The 9,200-nt window shown below is 36.8% G+C and overlaps 1 pseudogene across 1 annotated transcript; it reads right to left on the reverse strand.

Annotated features, from left to right (window-relative positions):
- Positions 1 to 903: 903 nt before the first annotated feature.
- On the reverse strand, positions 904 to 7,876 carry LOC145989608 (uncharacterized; annotated as a pseudogene). Its single transcript, XR_014441880.1, has 2 exons — positions 7,775 to 7,876; positions 904 to 2,061 (listed from the first exon to the last, which is right to left on the reverse strand). The product of XR_014441880.1 is annotated as an uncharacterized LOC145989608 (transcript).
- Positions 7,877 to 9,200: the final 1,324 nt, after the last annotated feature.

Consider the following 9,200-nt stretch of genomic DNA (forward strand, 5'->3'; position numbering starts at 1 on the left):
CTAAGTAAACAGGGCAAACCAATAATTGATTAGACTTCTAAATAATGAACAGCTGGTTGAAATCACTTCTTCATCAATTTTATCTAAAATAAAAAATGAACAAAAATAGGACACGATGTAATTTTCACAATTCATTAGCAATATGCACACAAGAATGCTGAAAATAGTGTTTAAAATTTTGTATATCAATCGACTTTCCTTAGTCGAAGTATTACCAATTGTTATAAATTGTTTTACATTTTACATAGAACATTAATGTAGTTTTTTAGTTTTTCGAATGTGAATATATCTATCTCGCAATGTATTCTTGAAATATATTAGTTTGTCTAACCAGGCCCTGTCAACAGAAATTATATGAAATCTTTCCAGCGGTGGAACGTCGTTTGTCTCCAATTTTATCATTATCTGTGTCTTTATTAGCGTCTTTATTACTCGCGCAATTTTTAAAACACAAAGTTGACAATATGTTTTGCTATACGTTTCTCCATGCTTCACGTAAGGAATATTTCACACCGAAGCGATAGGCCATACCATGTTACCTGAGAACGTACCAATCAACAACAATACATATTTCACACAGCAGCGGCATGACAGACCACGCAAACCTGCATTCAATTGATGAAATCATCAAATAACACGCAACACGTGTCGCTTATCACTTCGGCTTGAAGTCTCCCTAAAGATGAAATTAACTACATGAGTTTTCTCCCCCAATTCATTCTTTTTACTCTCTAGAATACGAGTCAGCATCAGCAGCAAGACATTCCTTATTTATTTTCATGAATAAATTTGCATGTCTAAAAATATATATATGCACACACGTTGGAAAAATTTACAAATTGTTTTCGAAAGCGGCTGTTAAACATTGTTTCAAAATAATACACAAATAAACATAACACAATGTACGAATCAGAAAGTTTTATTTTAGTCCACTTTATCCTGTGATAAGCAAAAGAGGCCTGGACCTACAATTTAAATTGTGTACCTCTACTGGAGAATCGAACCGGGGAACCCTTGATTACTATGCTACATCCTTAGCCGATTTCTTAACAGATAGATTAATTCGGATTCTAATTCAAAACACACTTTTATAACCTATCTGGATTCATGTTGAACTTGAATATGTTGTTAAAACTGTTCTGTCTTATGCGCACCGACACCACGAGACATTTTTTAACAAAATAATGAAGTAAAAACTGATAAACAATGAAATGACTATTCCTTCTTGAATTTATCCCTCATAATCACTAATGGTATATTTTGTATCATAGAAAAATCTTGAAATAGACACAAACACTTTATGCCTCAAATGTTGAAGCAAAAATGGCGAAACTTGATTGTAATTAAGGCATTACCATTTGTTTTTTTGCATGTCAGTTTCGAAAACAGCGGTTACGAGTCTCGCGTTGCCAGCATCTTTTCGATCAAAGTTTCGTACCTGAATTTCCTATTCTCATCTAACCCACCAGCTGCCTCGATCATGTTCTCCACCTCCTGGTCTGTCAGCTTCAAGCAGTAGTTGGTCAAATTGAATCTCATATCTTTCTCTCCTATCAAACCGCATCCATCCTTGTCAAAATACTGGAAGGCCTTCCTTACTGTGTCTTCATCGTCCAGCTTCCTCAGCGCCTTGCCCATGAGTTCAAGGTAACGGTAGAAATCTATATTTCCTTCCTCCCTTGGGTCCAGATATTTGTACATGTCGTGGAGATGACTTGTGGAAGGCATTTGACCAAGGTAGTGCAGGATGATCTCCAGTACTGGTAGCGGGACTCTCCCCAGACCCTCTCTGTCGTACATTTCCAGCGATTCCTTGAACTCTTCGACCTCTCCTTCGGTTATATAGTCTGGTACCGATGGATCCTCAGGTATTGATACCTGCCTGCAAAGGCGAGCAAAGTTCTCGTATTCTTCTTCACCAAGTTCTTCTGGTTTTGCTCCTTCATCTTCTTCCTTTGCTTCTTCGTTCGTTTTCCGTACTTCATCACCTTCTACAGTACTAGTTCTTGTTTCCATTTCTTGAATTCACGAACACGAGCCGACGGACCCAAATTAAGTATCCTGAAAAAGGAAATGGTAGGAATTACTATGTAGAGACACATTTGGAAGTAAAGGTAGTGCAAATTGGCAAGTCTACTGTCACGCGAGTAGTGAGCAAGTAACTCCTTGAGGCTTCAGTTGATATTGATTAAATTTCTTACTTGTTTCTTGATTGCCAATTATTCAAATGCTTTCATACAAATTAAGAACTTTAGTTTTCAGGATTGGTTTGCTGTAATTTCGTAACAAGCGTATTCATCCAGACAGTGTGATATGAAAGATACTTCCTCCCTTTGAATACTATTGGGTACACTTAATATCTCATGAAGTGATAGAAGTTACTTGAGTTTCTCCCACTTGAAATTCTTGAAATGTCACATTGGCTGTACATAAATTTAAACCAAGTAATTTCTAAGTTAGTTTCTAGACTAGTATTTCGTACAGTAGTTTTAAATCGGCCAACTAAAAGATGAAATGTCTTTTTCGCTGTAACAAGACTTGTGGAGACAAATTACAGCACATAATATGTAAAAGAGACCGAATAACACGGAAGGGGGGAAGGTGTCCACCTACACTCTGCTCCAGGTATCTCTGGAGCAGGCGAACGAAAATAATGATTTGGTGTTTTAAGTCCACTTTATGCACAGTAAGGCTAATATGTACTGGACCTACAGTTTAATGTAAGATCCGAAACACTATGAGCCTCCACCGGTATCGAACCCGGGACCCCTTGATTACAAGGCGACGACGCTACTACTCCGCCTTCGAGGAAGTCATACGAACGAAAATAAGTCTTTGAGCAAGTAGTGACGCGAGACGACTCTACCAATGAATACGTGAGAGGAACGGGATTGCTGGGAGGGGGAAACGACTGCAGTTACCAGCCATCTTAGCAAAGTGTACTGCTCCGCTCTACCCACTCTATTCCCCCCCACTTCTCTGACCCTATTCGCGACCTTGCTCCAGGGATAGTTGGGACAGGGTATACTTGTGAACCTATCTACCGAAATAATGCAGATTTAGATCTTAGTATAGTTTTTAAATTGTGTGTAATTTCACCTAACTCTAACTTGTACTGGTAATATTATAATACTACTATGATAAATAGTATTTACCTCATTATATTACAATTTACGTGTGTGTGTGTGTGTGTGTATATATATTGCTGGACAAAATAAAGAGGACACTTGCATTTTTTGTGATAACGCATAAATTCTGATTCGAAGGCTAACTAAATGTTGCAGAAATTATTGGAAATAAGAAAACCTGAATATATTCATCAGAAAACAAATTAAAATTTATTATTAATAAGTTATATTACAACAGAAACGAAAATTACAGAAAACTACAAAAACATCTTAGCAATATTTTTATTAATATTGTTAACTGGTACTGGTGGGGTATATAAGCTGTCTAGTAGCGGGTGTTACCTCCCCGGGCATGAATTACAGCTTGTAATCGCTGTGGCATACTTCGAATAAGACTGGCAATCACTTCTTGGTCGAATTGCTCCCATTCTTCTTGAATATCACGTCTTAGCTCTTCAATTGTTTCTGGAACTATTGTGCGGTTTCTAATATGTCGTTTCAGTTGATGCCAGACGTGCTCAATCGGATTTAGGTCCGGACTTTGTGGTGGTCATTCTAATCATTGTAATCCCAACTTCGTCCAGGTACTCCGTGACAATATTCGCAATGTGAGGACGCCCATTGTCATGCATAAAAACAAAGTCCGGGCCTATGAATGATGCATATGGTACTATATGATCTGCCAAACATTCTATAATATACCTGCGAGCTGTCATTGCCCCATTCTCTACAAGAACCAACTCTGTACGTCCTTGTAAAGAGATACCTCCCCAGACCATGACACCACCTCCTCCAAAGGGTGTTTGTTATTTCAACGAAACAACATTGTGCATATCGCTCATTAGGTCTTCTATACACATGTTCACGCCAGTCTGATGAACGTAGGTTGAATTTTGACTCATCGGAGAATAAAACCTTTTCCCACTGCTCCACATTCCAATGTAAGTGTTCTGCAGCAAATTCCAGTCTTCGCTTCCGGTGACGTGCTAACAACCTGGGACCTGTAGCCTGCCTCAGAGATGATAAACCACTTTCATTCAGTCTTCTACGAACTGTTCGTGAAGAAACCACAGCTCTATGAACATTTCTCAAACGCTGTGCTACAATATTTGAAGTCGTACGACGGTCTCTTAAGACTATGATACGCTTTAAACGATCATCCTGTGATGTTGTGCATCGTTTTCGACCAGAACCCGGTCTTCTACCATGGGAACCAGTTTCATCATACAGTCTGAGAGCTTCATGGATAGTACTTCGTGCTATACTTAGCACCTTGCAATATAGCGCACACTACGACCATCATCACGAAAAGCTGCTGCTTTTACTACCTCTTCACGTCTCATTTTCAAGATAGAAAAATTATAATACACTTGCAAGACAAACACCAGCAATGACAATATCACTAATATCTGTTACTATGGTTAATATGAACCAAAATTCATGGCTCTCTAGACATTAAACAAAATAACATCAACAGGAATTGAAAATCAATAAATTAAAACAAAATTGCATGAAATTGATTTTGAGCCTACTAGGTGTTCCAAATAAGTAAATACAGTAAATAAATAAATAAATAATAAACGGAAAAGTATGAAAAATGTTCAATAATGAATGTTCAATTGTTCAATACTTAACTGAGAGCGTAATTCATAAGTAATTGCAATTCAGATGTCAAATATTAAGGTGTCCGGTTTTATTGTCCAGCAGTATATAGCTAAAATCTGCAAGGCACAACACTTTACAAATTTTCTCAAGAACAGCCTTGCAAATTTTACAGCGGAGTGCAGCAAAACAGAGCACCGCAGGCTATTACCAGACAGACGCCAAAATTGCCTCTTTCCATTATATGGATTACAGCTCGCAGCGGGGCTCAGGACAACCGGTGCAGCTACGCATTAGGTGTTAGCCTCGGTAAGCGTTGCTTTCACGCAAAATCAAAGGAGACAGACTGCTGGCGGCACCTGAGTGGGTGGGTGGGAACAGCGTAGCGAGAAGAAATTATTTATAGCAACTTACCAACGCATTTCCGATAGTGAATAGCCCAGACAATGAAGTACAAATGCTAAATTTTGCATGAAAATGCAAGGAGGATGTGGATGTACCGTTCGTAAGGCTAGCTTGCCCACCCTAATCCATTATTGAAGGTTTTAGGTTCGTGTTTTGTCTCTATTTTCCCCTTTTTCTCCAACTGACTGCTTGTCTCCATACAGCCATTTCGTACTTTGCGTTTTCTTATTTTACGTCGCTTTTCTGCCCCTCTGTGCTAAGTGAGGAATGATGATGATTAGATGAAACAAATGAAGGGGAACTTAAAAATAAACACCAGTGTCTTGTCTGGAAAATTCAGGGAGCGAGGTAGACCACTCAATTAATTTAGTCACCGAGGTGGTACTATATCTTTATTTCTAACTTTTGACCTCTTTCGTTTTACCTCTTCGTCTATTTCTTTACATGTTATACTTCTCCGTTTCTGACTCTCTCCATCTCCTTCTCTCTGTTTCTTTGTATCTCTCTGTTCATTCTTTCTCTATATAACTTTGTCTCTCTCTCTTCACCTTTTCCACTCTGTTTCTTTGTAACTTTCTTCACCTCTTTCTCTCTCTCATTGTATCTTTACTTCGTTCCCTCTATTGCTGTATTGGATTTTTCTTCCTTCTTTTCCTCTCTTTCTTGGCATCTCTTTTCACTTCTTTCCCACTATTTCTTTGTAAAGCAATTTATCGCTTTATCTGTATAGTGTTCTATATTCCCATCTCTTTCTCCCCATTTCATTGTATAATAATAATTTCCTCTTTATTCATCTCTATCTCTCTTTTTCTCTATCTCTCAAACTCTTTCTCTTTGCGTGTGCAGAATCTATAGATCGCTGGTTCTAAATTGTCAACTGAGCCTGTGGGTTCCTTAATGAGTGAAAGGAGAATCGAAAAAAATCGAAGTATTACTTTCATTAACTTTTGGAAGGTTACTAGTTACCATAACATTTGTTAATTACATAATATTTAATGTGTGTATGATATAGTCCAACAAGCGAGGAAAATTGCGTAAAATTAGAAAAATCTTCAAATTATAAGGCAAATATTTCAAAAATAAAATGAACACTACTGTTTTCTTTCATAAAAATGTCTTTCACGTATATTTATATTGAGTGTAGTTTATGATTTACAATTGGGTTATTTCGTTATTATCAGGTTTGTTAACATTTATTTAAAATTAATAATATTTGTGCAATGAGCTTGTACACGAAGTCAAAACACAACATTCGAAACAGTATATCCTCAAAAAACTTAGGAACCACCTCGTAATATAGATAACACTTATGCATAAAATGTGTAACTTATGTAGCTGGAATATATCAGTTAACATTACATTAAATGACGTACATTTCTTCAAACTTGAGTTTTATCTTTTCATATGTTGAAGCCAATAGTAGAGTTTAATTTTTATTGTCTAATTTGTACAAAGAGGTTGACGAATCTTTCACCGCTATAATCTGACCAAATTACTTGTATTTCCTTAAACATCAAATGACATCTGGCCTTGCGAAGTAGACAATTGAAAAAGTACTTTCTTTCTGAATCTACACAAGAAGCATTTTAAATATTTGGAATTCTCGTATTATTCTCATGAATCCAATAATGATTAAGCAAATGGTACATTGGAGACACATTTCTTCAATTTTACACAAGAAACTACTTACGGAAATGAGTTTCTCCAAGGTTGACAATGTTCGTCGAGGTATTTTCTTTCATCGTGGAATATATTTGACCGGGAAATCATGTATTTTTCAAGAGAAATATCTCACTGACGCACAATTGCCATTGCTTTCATTTGCTTGCCCTACGACAACCGGATGCTGCGTACGTTTGATGATGTAAGCCCCTGTCAGTGTTTCAACCCGCCATTTTTTTTTACTATACTTGCCTAACGTAACCAAACCTAACCTAACCTTATCGGAAATGGTTCGTGGGGCTATCCGTGAATAGTTTGTGGGGCTATCCGTGTATGGTTTATGGTGCGTGTGGCTATCCGTCAGCTACCCATGCATAATGTATAATTTACACAGGTGACAAACACGATAGTAGGTATTTTTCGGTGCAGAAGGTTGAAATTCTGCATACCCACAACGTGAGTCAAGATGTGCCCGCCATATTGTGTGTTCCGGAAGCGAAGAAAGGATTTTAAAAAAAAAACACTCGGAATGTGAAAAATTGCGTTTGTTTTCGTGTAAAAAGCATAATGGCACCTTGAACTATGTTCCGCAATACACAATTGGTAAGTACGAACCATGCGAAACACAAAATATCCGATTTTAATGTGTCTCCGATCTAAGAAACTGTTAACAACCAAATTAGTTCTTATTCGAATTTTCACACATCACTATAAATGATATATTCCTGAACTGAAGGCAGAAATATACAGAAGTATATTCAAAATTAGAAAAAAAATAAAACCTATTTAAATCCACAACCTGCCTATATTGGCTATACATATAACATTAGTACAAAGTTGATACTCTTGTATTTATAATTATGAATATGACAATGCAATTTATGTAGATCTAAATGTTTTGTCCGATTGATAGATTTTCAATAAATGCTACGTAATGAAAGACAAGCATGTTTTACAGTAAATCTAATTGTACTTACAGTGTACCACTTTTATGCTGTAGTCATAAGATGCAGTATATTGTGTATCAGGATTTTTTGAATTGTGTTATTTGCTCGAGATTTAATATCTATGTCACAGACAATACACACTACAGATGGTGTGATTTTTCGACACACTTGTCTTCGGATCAACATTCGCCAACACTAGCGACCTCTGAACTTTCCAATACGTAGGGGTGCTTTACATGCACATATAAGTTTACAGTTTACGTAAACAGTTTTATAATCACAACTATAAATTCAAAGTTTAACGCATTTTAGATAATAATTGGTATATTTAATGACCTGTCTACCCATCTAATTCCGTGGTTGGGCTACAGTTGTGAAGAAAATGGATTTTATTTGCTCAAATACAAGTGTTATTATCGTTATATTACAAATTGCGCACTTCAGTTCCTTTCGCCTTACAAACAAGGGTGCGATTCTCGGCGGATGCACATGGACGGTGGATTTAGTTTCGATTACCCTATACATGCATAAAACGGACTTGAAACAACTTTGAGACACACATTTTGAAAGTTCCTTTCGCTGCAGTGAGCAATTCACTCACCCAAATTTTTCTCCCCGTGATCAAGATTTTAAAATATTTCTTTTCAGAATCGTGAATGATCAACTGTTCACTAATGAACTTGGTCATTTTTTTAATACTCTAATCCCACGTACCAACAGTAAATGTCACATCTTATTATACACAAGACATCCAAGGCTGTTTTTTTAGAAAGATATCTTTTTTCTTAATCACCTAATAAACTCTGCATTTTATTAAATAATATCCCAGGCTTTCATCCATCCAAACAAACTTTCGCTTGCACGTGCATCATTGAGCTGAATATGTCATAATACTGGCGTTTTATTATGCTATTTTTATGTTTTAATTACACATATTCTGATATGAAATGTATTCGCTTTGTAATTAGTTATATGAAAGTACATATCGGCTTATTTGATAACCCTGTGTCCATTATTACTTTTTTGTAACCTTGCATCCACATTACTTAGAATTTTGTTTCAATTTTTACTTTAAAATTTACTCAAAAAGTTTCTCTCTTTTTCTTGTAGGTAAGCCCTCGTCAATGGATTGCTAGACCTGCCTCTGATGTGTTTCCATGGCAACGGCGAAGTCAATCTATCTCTGAGCGCAGTTGGTTTCATTTCCTCTCCTCAGAATGCCGGAAGAGCGAGAGCTTCAAGTTGTGACGTACTTCCTGTCTTTGGGCGGTAAGCGTGTTGAATTGCCTCAGCCCCCCCTCCCCACACTTCGAAAAATCTTTAGCGGTAAATTCCGAAAGGGAATCTCGTCTGCAATTAGGGAACTGGTGTAGGAAGACGTGAATGCGTCTAAAAAAACAGCAATATTTTGCTATTAGTGTTTGCTTTTTAAGTAATGTGTATGAATTTATTTCTT

Source organism: Lepisma saccharinum, chromosome 1 (assembly GCF_977018435.1).
Source record: "Lepisma saccharinum chromosome 1, izLepSacc3.1, whole genome shotgun sequence".
Lineage (NCBI taxonomy): Eukaryota > Metazoa > Arthropoda > Insecta > Zygentoma > Lepismatidae > Lepisma > Lepisma saccharinum.